A 13176-nucleotide genomic window follows, 5' to 3' on the forward strand; every position below is an offset into this window, starting at 1 on the left:
ATGATCCATAAAAAGGAAGAAAATATCATCTGAATACGACTTGTTCTCTCTTAATATTTTGACTTTATTACCAAAATATAAAGCTAATTTTCCCCAAAAAAGACAACTTTTGTTTGTTTTTTTCTCATATTATTACAAATTTTATTTTTATTTTCTTTAATTTTAATTTTAATTTTAATTTTAATTTTAATTTTAATTTTAATTTTAATTTTAATTTTAATTTTAATTTTAATTTTAATTTTAATTTTAATTTTAATTTTAATTTTACTATGATCCATAAAAAGGAAGTCCGTCCCTGAGACATCACAAAGGAACGGTTGTACCACGTCCAGAAAATATCATCTGAATACGACTTGTTCTTTCTTAATATTTTGACTTTATTCCCAAAATATAAAGCTAATTTTCCAAAAAAAATGACAACTTTTGTTTGTTTTTTTCTCATATTATTAAAAATTGTATTTTTATTTTTATTTTACTATGATCCATAAAAAGGAAGTCCGTCCCGCTGACATCCTAAAGGAACGGTTTTACCACGTCCAGAAAATATCATCTGAATACGACTTGTTCTCTCTTAATATTTTGACTTTATTCCCAAAATATAAAGCTAATTTTCCAAAAAAATGACAACTTTTGTTTGGTTTTTTTCTCATATTATTAAAATTTTTAATTTTAATTTTAATTTTAATATGATCCATAAAAAGGAAGTCCGTCCCTCTGACATCACAAAGGAACGGTTTTACCACGTCCAGAAAATATCATCTGAATACGACTTGTTCTCTCTTAATATTTTGACTTTATTCACAAAATATAAAGCTAATTTTCCAAAAAAAATTACAACTTTTGTTTGGTTTGTTTCTCATATTATTACAACTTCTTATTTTATTTAAATAACCATTTTTTCTTTAATACTTAAACTACTAAAATGACATTTTCCACAACCTAATTTTCCCAAAATTCCAACCTTATTCAAATTGCTTGCCTGATTATATTATATTACTTTTTAAATGTATATTTGACTTGAATATTTCACATGTATGCTACTAAAAGTACATTTTTCATGATAATATTACAATATAATTCTTGTAAAATTGTAATTTTTCTGTTTTTTTTTTAAGAATCATGAAATTGTTACAACTATAATAATGAAAATGGTAATATTAATGATGATTATAATAATGGTGATAATAATAATGGTAAAAATGATCAAGATTATAACAATAATGATAATAATAATACTAATACAATTATAATAATAACAGGGGAAAACAAGACTGTAGCATGAACATGATTATATCTTGCAAAAAAAAGGGGTAGGCTTGTGATCAGATAGTTGAATACAAATGTAAATTATGGAAAATTATATTTTGATTGATGTAAGAAATGCACTGTAACGTTTCATATATTTGCCCAAATAAAATAAAAAAAATCTATTTAAAAAGGCACTTATGCTGAAGCTAAGACAAGGATGAGCGCTGATCAGAGGTCACTATGGCAACAACAGAGATGCTATCCATACAACTTCTGCTATGGCGCCATAAATGTTTAATTCCGGTAAAAAGAGGAGGCAATTAGAGGAAGAGCGAGTGAGAGAAGACACGCTCATTAGCGCGATGAGTCTGTCGCCCTTTTGTCCGCAGCGTCAGATGAGCTTGTAATGAAGGATGTCGTGTCTGTAACACTAGCGTTAGCGGTTAGCGGGATGGTGTGGCCGACAGGTGTTAAATGTTGGCTCAAAGTGTACATTCCCTACGAAATACTGGTTGGTGAAGTTCCTTCCTTTGGAATTTTTAAAATATAAAAGGATAAAAGTTGAAGCACCTTGAAAGCACCTTTATTTAGGTTGCCCTCAACGCAACTCAATAATAACATTCATAATGAGATGCAGTCAATCAATATTATGATATGAGGGGGGAGGAGGGAAACAACACTTTGGTAGCATAGCATTGAAATATTAAATTTAAAAAAACAATGAATAAAGCTGTAATTTTTGGAAAATTAGGTTGCGGAAAAGTTATAATGAACCAAGGGAAAAAGTTATGGGAAAAAAAGTTAATTACAAGAAAAAAAAATTGGAGAGAAAAATGTAAAATGTTTTAAATAAAACAGCAGAAAAAAACTTCCAATTTTATGAGAATACTCATTTTAGTAGCCTAGATTTAAAACATTACATTTCGGCCCTTTGTATTGAGTTTTGTACTCTTATAGAGCAGCTACACACAATAACCAGCCTATAACCTATAGCCTAATAACCACCTATTCAGCTGTATGTCTTTGGGTTTCGTGCTCCCCGCGAAAACAGTCCGTTTTTATTTATTTATTTATTTATTTTTATTTATTATTTTTTTGTTTTTTTATTTATTTTTATTTTATTTGTATTTATTTTTATTTTATTTGTATTTATTTTATTTGTATTTATTTATTGAAATATTTTAATTTTCATTTATTTTTTCAGTTTTATTTTATTTATTTTTTTCATTTTTTAATTTGTATTTTTTGATTTGTATTTTTTAATTTGTATTTTTTAATTTGTATTTTTTAATTTGTATTTTTTAATTTGTATCTGTATTTTTACTTTTACTTTTACTTTTACTTTTACTTTTACTTTTACTTTTACTTTTACTTTTATTTTTATTTTTATTAAGCATCTATTTTTATTTTACCCATGGCCCACCATTCTAGTTAGAGTTTTTTCTTGTAAAAAACAAAACTCGTAAAGGTATAAGGAAAAATTTCATTTTAGTACCAGAGAGATGAAATATTTTTTTTAATTATAAAATTAGGTTGGGGAAAAAGGTGTAATATTCAAAGTTCAAATATTTGGAAACCGTATCGCTTGCTTGCTGTTTAAAGGCTGACTCAACGGCACCTCTGCTGGTGGCAGGCAAGCAGTGCACTATATTTTCCCTCAACTGCTTTAAAGACAGGATTAATCTATTACGATAACTTAGAGTAGTTCGGTGGTCAGTGGCTTCCTGTATCATACGCAGCCTTCACGGGTGTCGTGAGTCTCAAACGTAACCGTATCACCAGTGACCCCGCAATATTAAATATTTAGGCCTTTAACCTTTGGAAGTGTCCGATTCCCACATGTGCTGCAACCTTGTGTTACAAGATAAGCAAAATGTTGTATGATGTCTCAGTGTGGCTGGAGCTGCTCTTCATGTTCATGTCATCCTGTGGAAAAACATGAGCTGGGACTGGGAAGAGCGCGTCCCCCTCGGGAGGGGAGGAGCGATAAAGGTTAGAAATGTTGCAGAACGTACATGGCGGCAACAGCAACAGCAGTCGGTGCATCACCGTACATTCCTGTCATGGTTTCCACATGTGGCCCGGGAGCTGAGGTACAGCGTGGAACTGCTCTAATCTCCTCTGTAAACACTACGCTGGTGCACATATAGGTATGCGAGTGTGTGTCTAAGACCCCAAGAGGCAAACCAGACCTTCAACTCAACATTCGACCCCCACTTAGAAGAGGAAACAGCAAACCCCCCCCCCCCCCCCCCATTCTAGACCTTTACTCAGGATCATCCCTCCAATGGGCTCGGGACACTTACCTTGAATATGGAGGAGGTTGGAGTCACATCTGGTGGGTCACTGAACCACATGGTGCCTACCCTTTACCCGGATCCTCGCCAAAATGTTGCAGGTCCTTCTTTAGTACCTCACCTAAAAAAAAAAAATCAGTGAAAATTGGTTAGTTTCAGTTTCAGGTACAGCGTCTGTCTGTATGGCAACATCCAAATATACATTTGAGTCCATCATGCAATGTAAAGTACATTGATGCTGCTTCTTCAGCCAAAAGGCAGTAGGAGTAGTGCAACATGCCAAGAGTGCACATACCACTGAAGCATGTGTTCATAAATCTGCTCATGTGTTGTAGTTGCACAAACGCATTTTCATTTTTGTGTCTGTGGGAAATTTTTAAAATGCTTTTATATCAAATATGCTACCTTTGTACAGTGTTTTGTTTTTAAAGCTCTTAGCAAGACTTCAACATATTCACACATTTAGGATCTCAATTGTTAAATAATAAAGTTACATTTCATCCAACAATTCAGAATTTAGCATGGAATAGAATCCAATAAGCAAAAGTAACTACTCTACTCATTAGCTCCTCATTAGATTTGCAGTAACTACTCCAAATGTATGTGCCTTAGAGCCTCAGTAACTACCCTAAATGTATAGTCTCAAAAAGAATGTTCATCAGTAACTACTCTAAATGTGTATACCTTAGGTCCTCAGTAACTACTCTAAATGTATAGACTCAAAATGTATGTTCATCAGTAACTACTCTAAATAGATATACCTTGGGTCCTCAGTAACGACTCTAAATGTATAGACAAAATGTATGTTCATCAGTAACTACTCTAAATGTGTGTGCCTCAGTTCTTTGGTAACTATTCTAAATGTATAGACTTAAAGTGTATGTTCATCAGTAACTACTCTAAATGTATATACCTTTGGCCCTCAGTAACCACTCTAAATGTATAGACTCAAAATGGATGTTCATCTGTAACTACTCTAAATGTATATACATTTGGTCCTCAGTAACTACTCTAAATGTATAGACTCAAAATGAATGTTCACCAGTAACTACTATAAATGTATGTGTCTTAGTTTATCAGTAACTATTCTAAATGTATAGACTCAAAATGTATGTTCATCAGTAACCACTCTAAATGTATAGACTCAAAATGTATGTTCATCAGTAACCACTCTAAATGTATAGACTCAAAATCTATGTTCATCAGTAACTACTCTAAATGCATGTGTCTTAGGCCCTCAGTAACCACTCTAAATGTATACACTCAAACTGTATGTTCATCAGTAACTACTCTAAATGTTTATACCTTAGGCCCTCAGTAACCACTCTAAATGTATACACTCAAACTGTATGTTCATCAGTAACTACTCTAAATGTTTATACCTTAGGTCCTCAGTAACCATTCTAAATGTATAGACTCAAAATGTATGTTCATCGGTAACTACTCTAAATGTATATACCTTAGGTCCTCAGTAACCACTCTAAATGTATAGACTCAAAATGTATGTTCATCAGTAACTACTCTAAATGCATGTGTCTTAAGTCCTCAGTAACTACACTTAATTAGTTCTTTTGATTTTTCAGTAACTACTCTAAATGTGTGTGCCTTAGTTCCTCTGTAACTATTCTAAATGTATAGACGCAAAATGTATGTTCATCAGTAACTACTCTAAATGTAACTACTGATGATGATTCAGTAGTTACTGAGGACCTGAGGTATTCCGGGCCTCAGTAACTACTCTAAATGTATAGACTCAAAATGAATGTTCATCAGTAACTCCTATAAATGCATGTGCCTTATTTTATCAGTAACTACTCTAAATGTGTATAAACTCAAAATACATGATCATCAGTAACTGTTCTAAAAAGGTATGTGCCTTTGGTCCTCAGTAACTACTGTAAATGTATAGACTCAAAATGTATGTTCACCAGTAACTACTCTAAATGTATGTGCCTTGGGTCCTCAGTAACTACGCTTAATTAGTTCTTTAGATTTTCAGTAACTACTCTAAATGTGTGTGCCTTAGTTCCTTGGTAACTATTCTAAATGTATAGACTCAAAATGTATGTTCATCAGTAACTACTCTAAATGTATACACACTAGGTCCTCGGTAACCACTCTAAATGTATAGACTCAAAATGTATGTTCATCAGTAACTACTCTAAATGCATGTGTCTTAAGTCCTCAGTAACAACTCTAAATGTATAGACTCAAAATGTATGTTCATCAGTAACTACTCTAAATGTATACACACTAGGTCCTCGGTAACCACTCTAAATGTATAGACTCAAAATGTATGTTCATCAGTAACTACTCTAAATGCATGTGTCTTAAGTCCTCAGTAACAACTCTAAATGTATAGACTCAAAATGAATGTTCATCAGTAACAACTATAAATATGTGCCTTAGTTTATCAGTAACTACTCTAAATGTATAGACTTAAAATGTATGTTCACCAGTAACTACTCTAAATGAATGTGCCTTGGGTCCTCAGTAACTATGCTTAATTAGTTCTTAAGATTTTCAGTAACTACTCTAAATGCATGTGCCTTAGGTCCTCAGTAACTACTCTACTCATAAGTTAATTATTTCTTCAGCAACTACTCTAAATGCATGTGGCTTAGGTCCTCAGTAACAACTCTACTCACTACTGCTTTTGCCTACACATAATATACATATATACATGTATATTTACAAATATTATTACTAAAACTGTAATACAGAAAATAATATAAAATAAAACTAAGATATAATCTTAAAATTAAATGTAAGAATAATAATAATAATCACCTGTGAAAAATCGGACTTTTTGTTACAGTTCTTGCCCCCTATGACACCATCCATCCATTTAAAAAAAAAGCCCAATTAATTGCAGCAATTGTCAATCAAATTAACGGAAAACAGTGTACCATCCCAAAATACCTCCACAGGTTTTACGAGCTACCAACAGACATCTGGTTCTCCTCCTGGATGGGGTGAATGAACCCTGAAATGGATCCTATTAAGACACTAAATGACTCACGGGGAGGGAATCGTTCTAACCTCACACACTCACAACCCTGCATCGACCTTTCCAGGGCTACAACAACCTTCTGGTGACCCCTCACAGGGCTCAATGACCCCCCAAGCCCGAACCCCGAGTGACAGGAGACAGTTTGGCTGAAAGCTGCCCAAAAACACACCATCAAATCATAATCATAATAATAACACTGAAGAGACTAAAGTGTTTAAGGTGAATGGCTACTTTGCAGTGTGATTCAACAAAAGCAGACATGTTTGTATTCACAATAAGTGATGCCATATGGCGGGAAAGTGGACACTTTCTCACAAGGATTAGAAAAGGAAGTGACCTTCAATGCCATGGAAGCCAGAACCTTTATAAATATTTTTTTGTACTACAATATCTAATGGTGGGCAAAGTTATGGATAAATCAGCAGAGTAGAATGAAACACCATGGACTGTTGATTAATGGCGTCTTGGCACAATTGGTGTGTACTGCTTGGCTGCCACCAGGAGTGGCGGTGTTGAGTCTCTGATAAAACATTCCACTGTTCTCAAATATCTTTATTTTTATTTTTCTACACAAAAAAATAAAGAAAATCTATCAATCATTAATAAATATAATAATAATAATAATAAAACACCAAATAATAAAAACTTAAGAAACCACATATAGTTGGTGGGTAGACAAATTATTTTTTTCTGATTAAAATGAACAAAGCATTATTAGAGCCCTGCAGACATGACAAAACACGACTATAGTCACATTTATACTATTTTTATTTACAACATATTGCGCAACTACAGGGTCTTGAGACACATGCTAACTCGCAAACTAGAGAGCTAGCGACCTAAACAGTAGCCTTCAAGTTATTTCCTTTAAACTTAAATAGCCCAAAACTTACCACTTCCACACGGATAGGGAGGATAACTATTAACAGTTATTTAACCTTTAACATGAACATTAATCAAACTTAATATTTTTTTCTGGGTACATGATACCATACAGCATCCATATCAAACATTAAACTTTCATATCAAAGCCTCAAACTAGTGTCCTGCGGGCCACATTGGGCCCGCGGGCCGTGTGTTTGAGACCCCTGATCTAAAGAAAACAACAGAAGCTACGCAAATCCACTCTGTAATCAATCAATCACAGGAATTTTGTTGAATGCCTCGCCCGGGTAGTTTTTTACATAATCCGACTTGCCAATAAAACAAGAAATGTCCATAAAAACAAAAAAAAAAATTCCAGGTTTTAGCACTTGGAGAAGAAGAACTATTCACTTTGAAATTCTAATGCTGTTCCGACGTCAAGGAAGTACCAATTTGTGGGCATTGTAAGTACATACTTGTCAGTATATCAGTATATCTTGTTGGAGGCGTTTCAGCTTTGCTTCTTTGTGATATTTTGTAATTATTTACAAACTGTTCAACTAAATGTTTCCATCACTTGGTTCAACTAAATGTTTCCATCACTTGGCAGCCATGGTTTTATTGTGTTTCTGTGTGTGCTGAATAGCCACAGATGTGCATTCTAACATTTGACTCAGGGGGTAGTAAAGAGTCGGATCTTCGTATAAAAAGCAAGGCCACATGTTGAGGCTGCATCTAATCTGGAACATATTGAGACACATACGCTTTTTCTCTTCTTTCTCGGCTTGATACTGAGTGGCTTTTTCTGCACAAAATAAGATGAAAAATAAATAAACAAATCAAGAAATCAGTAATAAATAAATATAATAATAATAATAAAATGGCAAATAATAAAAACTTAAGAAACCACATATAGTTGGTGGGTAGACAAATTATTTTTTTCAGATTAAAATGAACAAAGCATTATTAGAGCCCTGTAGACATGACAAAACACGACTATAGTCACATTTATACTTTTTTTATTTACAACATACTGCGCAACTGCAGGGTCTTGAGACACAGGCTAACTCGCAAACTAGAGAGCTAGCGACCTAAACGGTAGCCTTCAAGTTATTTCCTTTAAACTTAAATAGCCAAAAACTTACCACTTCCACACGGATAGGGAGGATAACTATTAACAGTTATTTAACCTTTAACATGAACATTAATCAAACATAATTATTTTTCTGGGTACATGATACCATACAACATCCATATCAAACTTTAAACTTTCATATCAAGGCGGGGGCCTCAAACTAGTGTCCTGCGGGCCACATGTTTGAGACCCCTGCTCTAAATGGTTATTATACAGCTGCGACAAGCCTCTGTAATGAGATCAAGCAGTGTTAAAAAACTACTATGGCACAACCGAAATGCACAGTAATGTACTGTTATTAACCGTCAACAACATTGACACCCGATATGAAAGTCCTATTTAGCTTACGTGGCAAAATAGCTTCCATTATCAACTTGCGACCAACACTTCTTGTCTGACTCGCAGATTTGTTGTGTGTAATTATTAATAAAGTTTGATTTAAAAAAAATGGATGGCGATTATATGATAGTGACGTCAAAGCGCCACGAGACACAGCGAAAATACCGCTTAAAAATACCGACTTACGTCGTTACAAAAACACAAATACATTTGAAAGGTGAAAATAAAACATGTTTATGATACCTGTTTGTCGTGAAAAGAGGGTGACTGCCCGCAGCGGAACTTTTTTGTTTTTCGCGGCTCTGCTCTGTAACAGTCCGCCGGTTGATTGAGTCGTACCAGCACGTCAACTCGCAAACAAAAGTTCCGCCATTTTACGAGCACTCACGTCACGTGACATTTATAGTTTACCCTCCATTGTACTTGACAAGGCAACAATTATTGTGCAGTGATAAAACTTTATTATTAATATATTTATAGTGTATTGTATTACCACAATTGTTCGTGTTTGAAAACTTTATTTTACTGTGAACCTGTTATAATCTCAACAGCCTCCATTGACTATCATAACAAACTACAGTATAATCACAACCATTGTTTACCTTGGTTTGTTCTAAATGATATTAAAAACATCATTTTTAGCTTCTGTAGTTGATTTCCTGCATGTAAGCTAAATTTCTAAAAAGTTGTAATTTTTTCAAGATTGTTGCCTTCTGGTGTGTCTTAAGAGTATGTTTTGTGTCCACACTGAGGCTGTGTTCTGCATCCTATTAGCTGTTGTATCACAAAGTCTAAATGTGGAAGACAAATGGAAATACCATCGCTGGCCGCCATGTGTGTTCTATGTTAAACGTGTGCAGAACACATTACGTTGTCGCGGTGATATAGACCCTACCCTGTTGACACCTGCCTTGTTGTACACACACATTTCCTTAGGAAAACATGATGTTTTGCATTAGCGCTCGACACTAGTAGTTGACTCTTGATCAAAGATCGCACATTGTGTGACATTGAAAATTTTCAATAGCATTTAAATGTATTTAATGTAATATATTTTAGATAGATAGATAGACTCCCTTTATTGTCATTTCACAAAAACACAGTAGTGAAATTGCCAACGAAATGTCATTGCCTGGCTCCCATATAATAACAGACACAAAAGAAGATAAGTCCTGTACAAAAACTGTGCAATAAAACGTGCAATAAATCTGTGGCTTGATTTTTCACAATAATTTTAGGGTAGGGTACTATCAAAATATTCCAAATAAATAGTAATGTGTAATCTAATCTGTAATTTTACAATATTAATGTAATATTATGAGGAAAATGTCATTTTAGTGGAATAAAATTTAAATATTAAAGAAAAAATACATAATTTTTTAAATTCGTAATATAACAAGAAACAAACTCAAGAAAGTTGGAAGAAACGGAAGAAACTGCTATAACTTTACAAGAATAAAGTCAAAATATTAACAGAAAAAGAATGAAAATGGAAGAAACGGCTGTAATTTAGGAGAATAAAGAAAAATATTACGAAAATCTGTAATATTATAAAAAAAAAAATATGTCATTTTAGTAGCCGAGAGTTCAAATATTAAAGGAAAGTATTTTTTCCAAAGTCGTTATAGTATAAAAAACAGAACAATTAATAAAGTTGTAATTTTTAAGAAATTGGGTGTGGAAAAAAATTATTTAATTTTTTTTAACAATGGTAATTTTTAAGTCAAAATAATAAGCGAAAAAGTCATACGCTAAAAAGGAAGAGGTTGCAAATTTTACAGAGTAAATTTGTAATATGAGAAACAAATGTTTGGAAAATATGGAAAATGTATTTGGAAAATTAGTTTGGTGGAAATGTAATATTATGGGAATCAATCCTACAAAAATAAAATTTACAAAGATTGTTTTTAAAGGGGGCTCCTACAGGGCAGCTACACACCATAACCCGCATAGAAAGCTTTCTAGATCTTCCGGAATCTGCACCTATTCCAGCTGTACGTTGGATTTTGGAAAATATGGAAAATGTATTTGGAAAATTAGTTTGGTGAAAAAGTTATGTTATGGGAATCAATTCTACAAAAGTAAAATTTACAAAGATTGTTTTTAAAGGGGGGCTGCACGGCGGTCAAGTGGTTAGCGCGCAGACCTCACAGCTAGGAGACCAGGGTTCAATTCCACCCTCGGCCATCTCTGTGTGGAGTTTGCATGTTCTCCCCGCGCATGTGTGGGTTTTCTCCGGGTACTCCGGTTTCCTCCCACATTCCAAAAACATGCTAGGTTAATTGGCGACTCCAAATTGTCCATAGGTATGAATGTGAGTGTGAATGGTTGTTTGTCTATATGTGCCCTGTGATTGGCTGGCCACCAGTCCAGGGTGTACCCCCGCCTCTTGCCCAAAGACAGCTGGGATAGGCTCCAACACCCCCCGCGAAAAGCGGTAGAAAATAAAGGAATGAATGTTTTTAAAGGGGGCTACTACAGGGCAGCTACACACCATAACCCGCATAGAAAGCTTTCTAGATCTTCTGGAATCTGCACCTATTCCAGCTGTATGTTGGATTTTGGTTCATTCCAATCACGGCCCGCCTCTGGTCACTCCCACTCTACTTGAACATCTGTACTGGGAACGCCCAAATAAGGAAGTCACACTCTCTAAAACCCAGCATTCAACCTGATTAAACTGAAGGGAACACACACACACAACACCATGTATGCAAAAAAGAAATCAATCATCATGCGCCATGCAAATTCCCACACAAGCGGTCGCACACACTGTCAGGCCACCGCATGTACTCCTGCAGGGACAGAAAGATACACAAATCATGACATTCATTTCCTCACATAGCCGCTAGCAAAGTCCACATTAGATGGATGCCACCTGCTTGTCTCTTAGTTTCCCCTGGCTTTCACTTCCTGTGCGGAACACGCACACACACACAGAGAGAGAGAGAGAGAGAGAGAGAGAGAGAGAGAGAGAGAAGAGAGAGAGCGTGCAGGATGGAAGTTATCCATCACATTTTTCTTTGCCGCTCCCCATGGAGCCCCTCAGCATCACCTCATCACATCTGCCAAAACATTTCTGGCACACTTGTAACACTGACTGCTTTTCAATGTACACACAAATACACACACACACACACACACACACACACGTGAAGGCTTGAAGACACTTCCTGTATTGACATAGGTCAAGTTTTAGGGTCTGACCACCTCCTGATTTCCCCCCCAGGACGCCTCTTTCAAATGGACTGTGGAATCTCAGCGTGTGGCAGCTTTTATGTGCTGTTTTTATGGCGCGAGATAACAGAAAATATTGAAAAGAGTTCATGAAATATCGAATACATTCAATTACGCGTTCCGATTGTTTGTCTACTAAAGCAACAATGTGAAATAATTAGATTTTTTTAAAGTAATACAACTTAAATATCATGTTGATGCCACATTAGCAACATCTTTGTCGTTGCTATGGTGACCCTGCATTCCTATTTAGTACTAGCGGTTAATGATACTGTATTGGTGGACCAGCCAGGACACCTCTGAAAGTATAGTGTGGAATCACAGCCTGTGTCAGGTCTTATGCGCCAGAAAATATATATTTTAAGTAAATTTAATTATTTTTACATTCAATTAAACATTCTGATTGTAATAAGGAGAACATATTTTTGTTGTTGTTGCGACCCTGCATCCTCTAGTATTAGCGGTTTATGATATTCGTGGACCAGCCAGGACACCGCTTGAGATATATTGTGGAATCTCAGCCTGTGTCAGGTCTTAGTTTAGTTTTTTAAGTAAGAAATAGTTTTGGTGGACCAGCCAGGACCCCTATAATACCATGTTAGCACTAGCATCGATGCTAACAATAATTTAATGTGAAATGAGTGGCCTGACAATCATGTTGATGTGAGGCATACCAAAGGGGAATAACATTTTTGGTGGACCAGCCAGGACACATCATGCCGTGTCAGCACTAGCATCGATGCTAACCTTCTGTAAAATTATGAGCAATGATTGTACAAATGTTGCCACTCAGCAAAATGATCGTTATACAAATTAAAGCTACAATAAGTAATAACACGATGATGCAACGCTTGTCAACGGGAGAATAACATTTATGTTGTTGTCAGTGTAATACCAGGTTGCCTATTTTTAGTAGTTTTGTTAGGGTGGAGCAGCCAGGACACCTGTTATGCAGTGTTAGCACTAGCATTGATGCTAACCTTGTTTAGAATGCCAAGCGATGATTGTAAAAATTTTGTCAATGTTGTAACAGAAATTAAAGC

The 13176-nt window shown here is 35.0% G+C and overlaps 1 protein-coding gene across 1 annotated transcript in view; it reads right to left on the bottom strand.

Moving 5' to 3' along the window:
• LOC131128518 (pikachurin) overlaps window positions 1-9229 on the bottom strand; it is a 57252-nt gene extending 48023 nt beyond the window's left edge. Inside the window, exons 1-2 of the mRNA XM_058071424.1 lie at window positions 9140-9229; window positions 3555-3666 (exon numbers count right to left, since the gene is read on the bottom strand). The gene's annotated coding sequence lies outside the window, so the exon portion shown is untranslated. The remainder of the gene's footprint in view (window positions 1-3554; window positions 3667-9139) is intronic.
• Window positions 9230-13176: the final 3947 nt, after the last annotated feature.

This window comes from Doryrhamphus excisus, chromosome 4 (genome assembly GCF_030265055.1).
Source record: "Doryrhamphus excisus isolate RoL2022-K1 chromosome 4, RoL_Dexc_1.0, whole genome shotgun sequence".
In the NCBI taxonomy this organism is placed as follows: Eukaryota; Metazoa; Chordata; class Actinopteri; order Syngnathiformes; family Syngnathidae; genus Doryrhamphus; species Doryrhamphus excisus.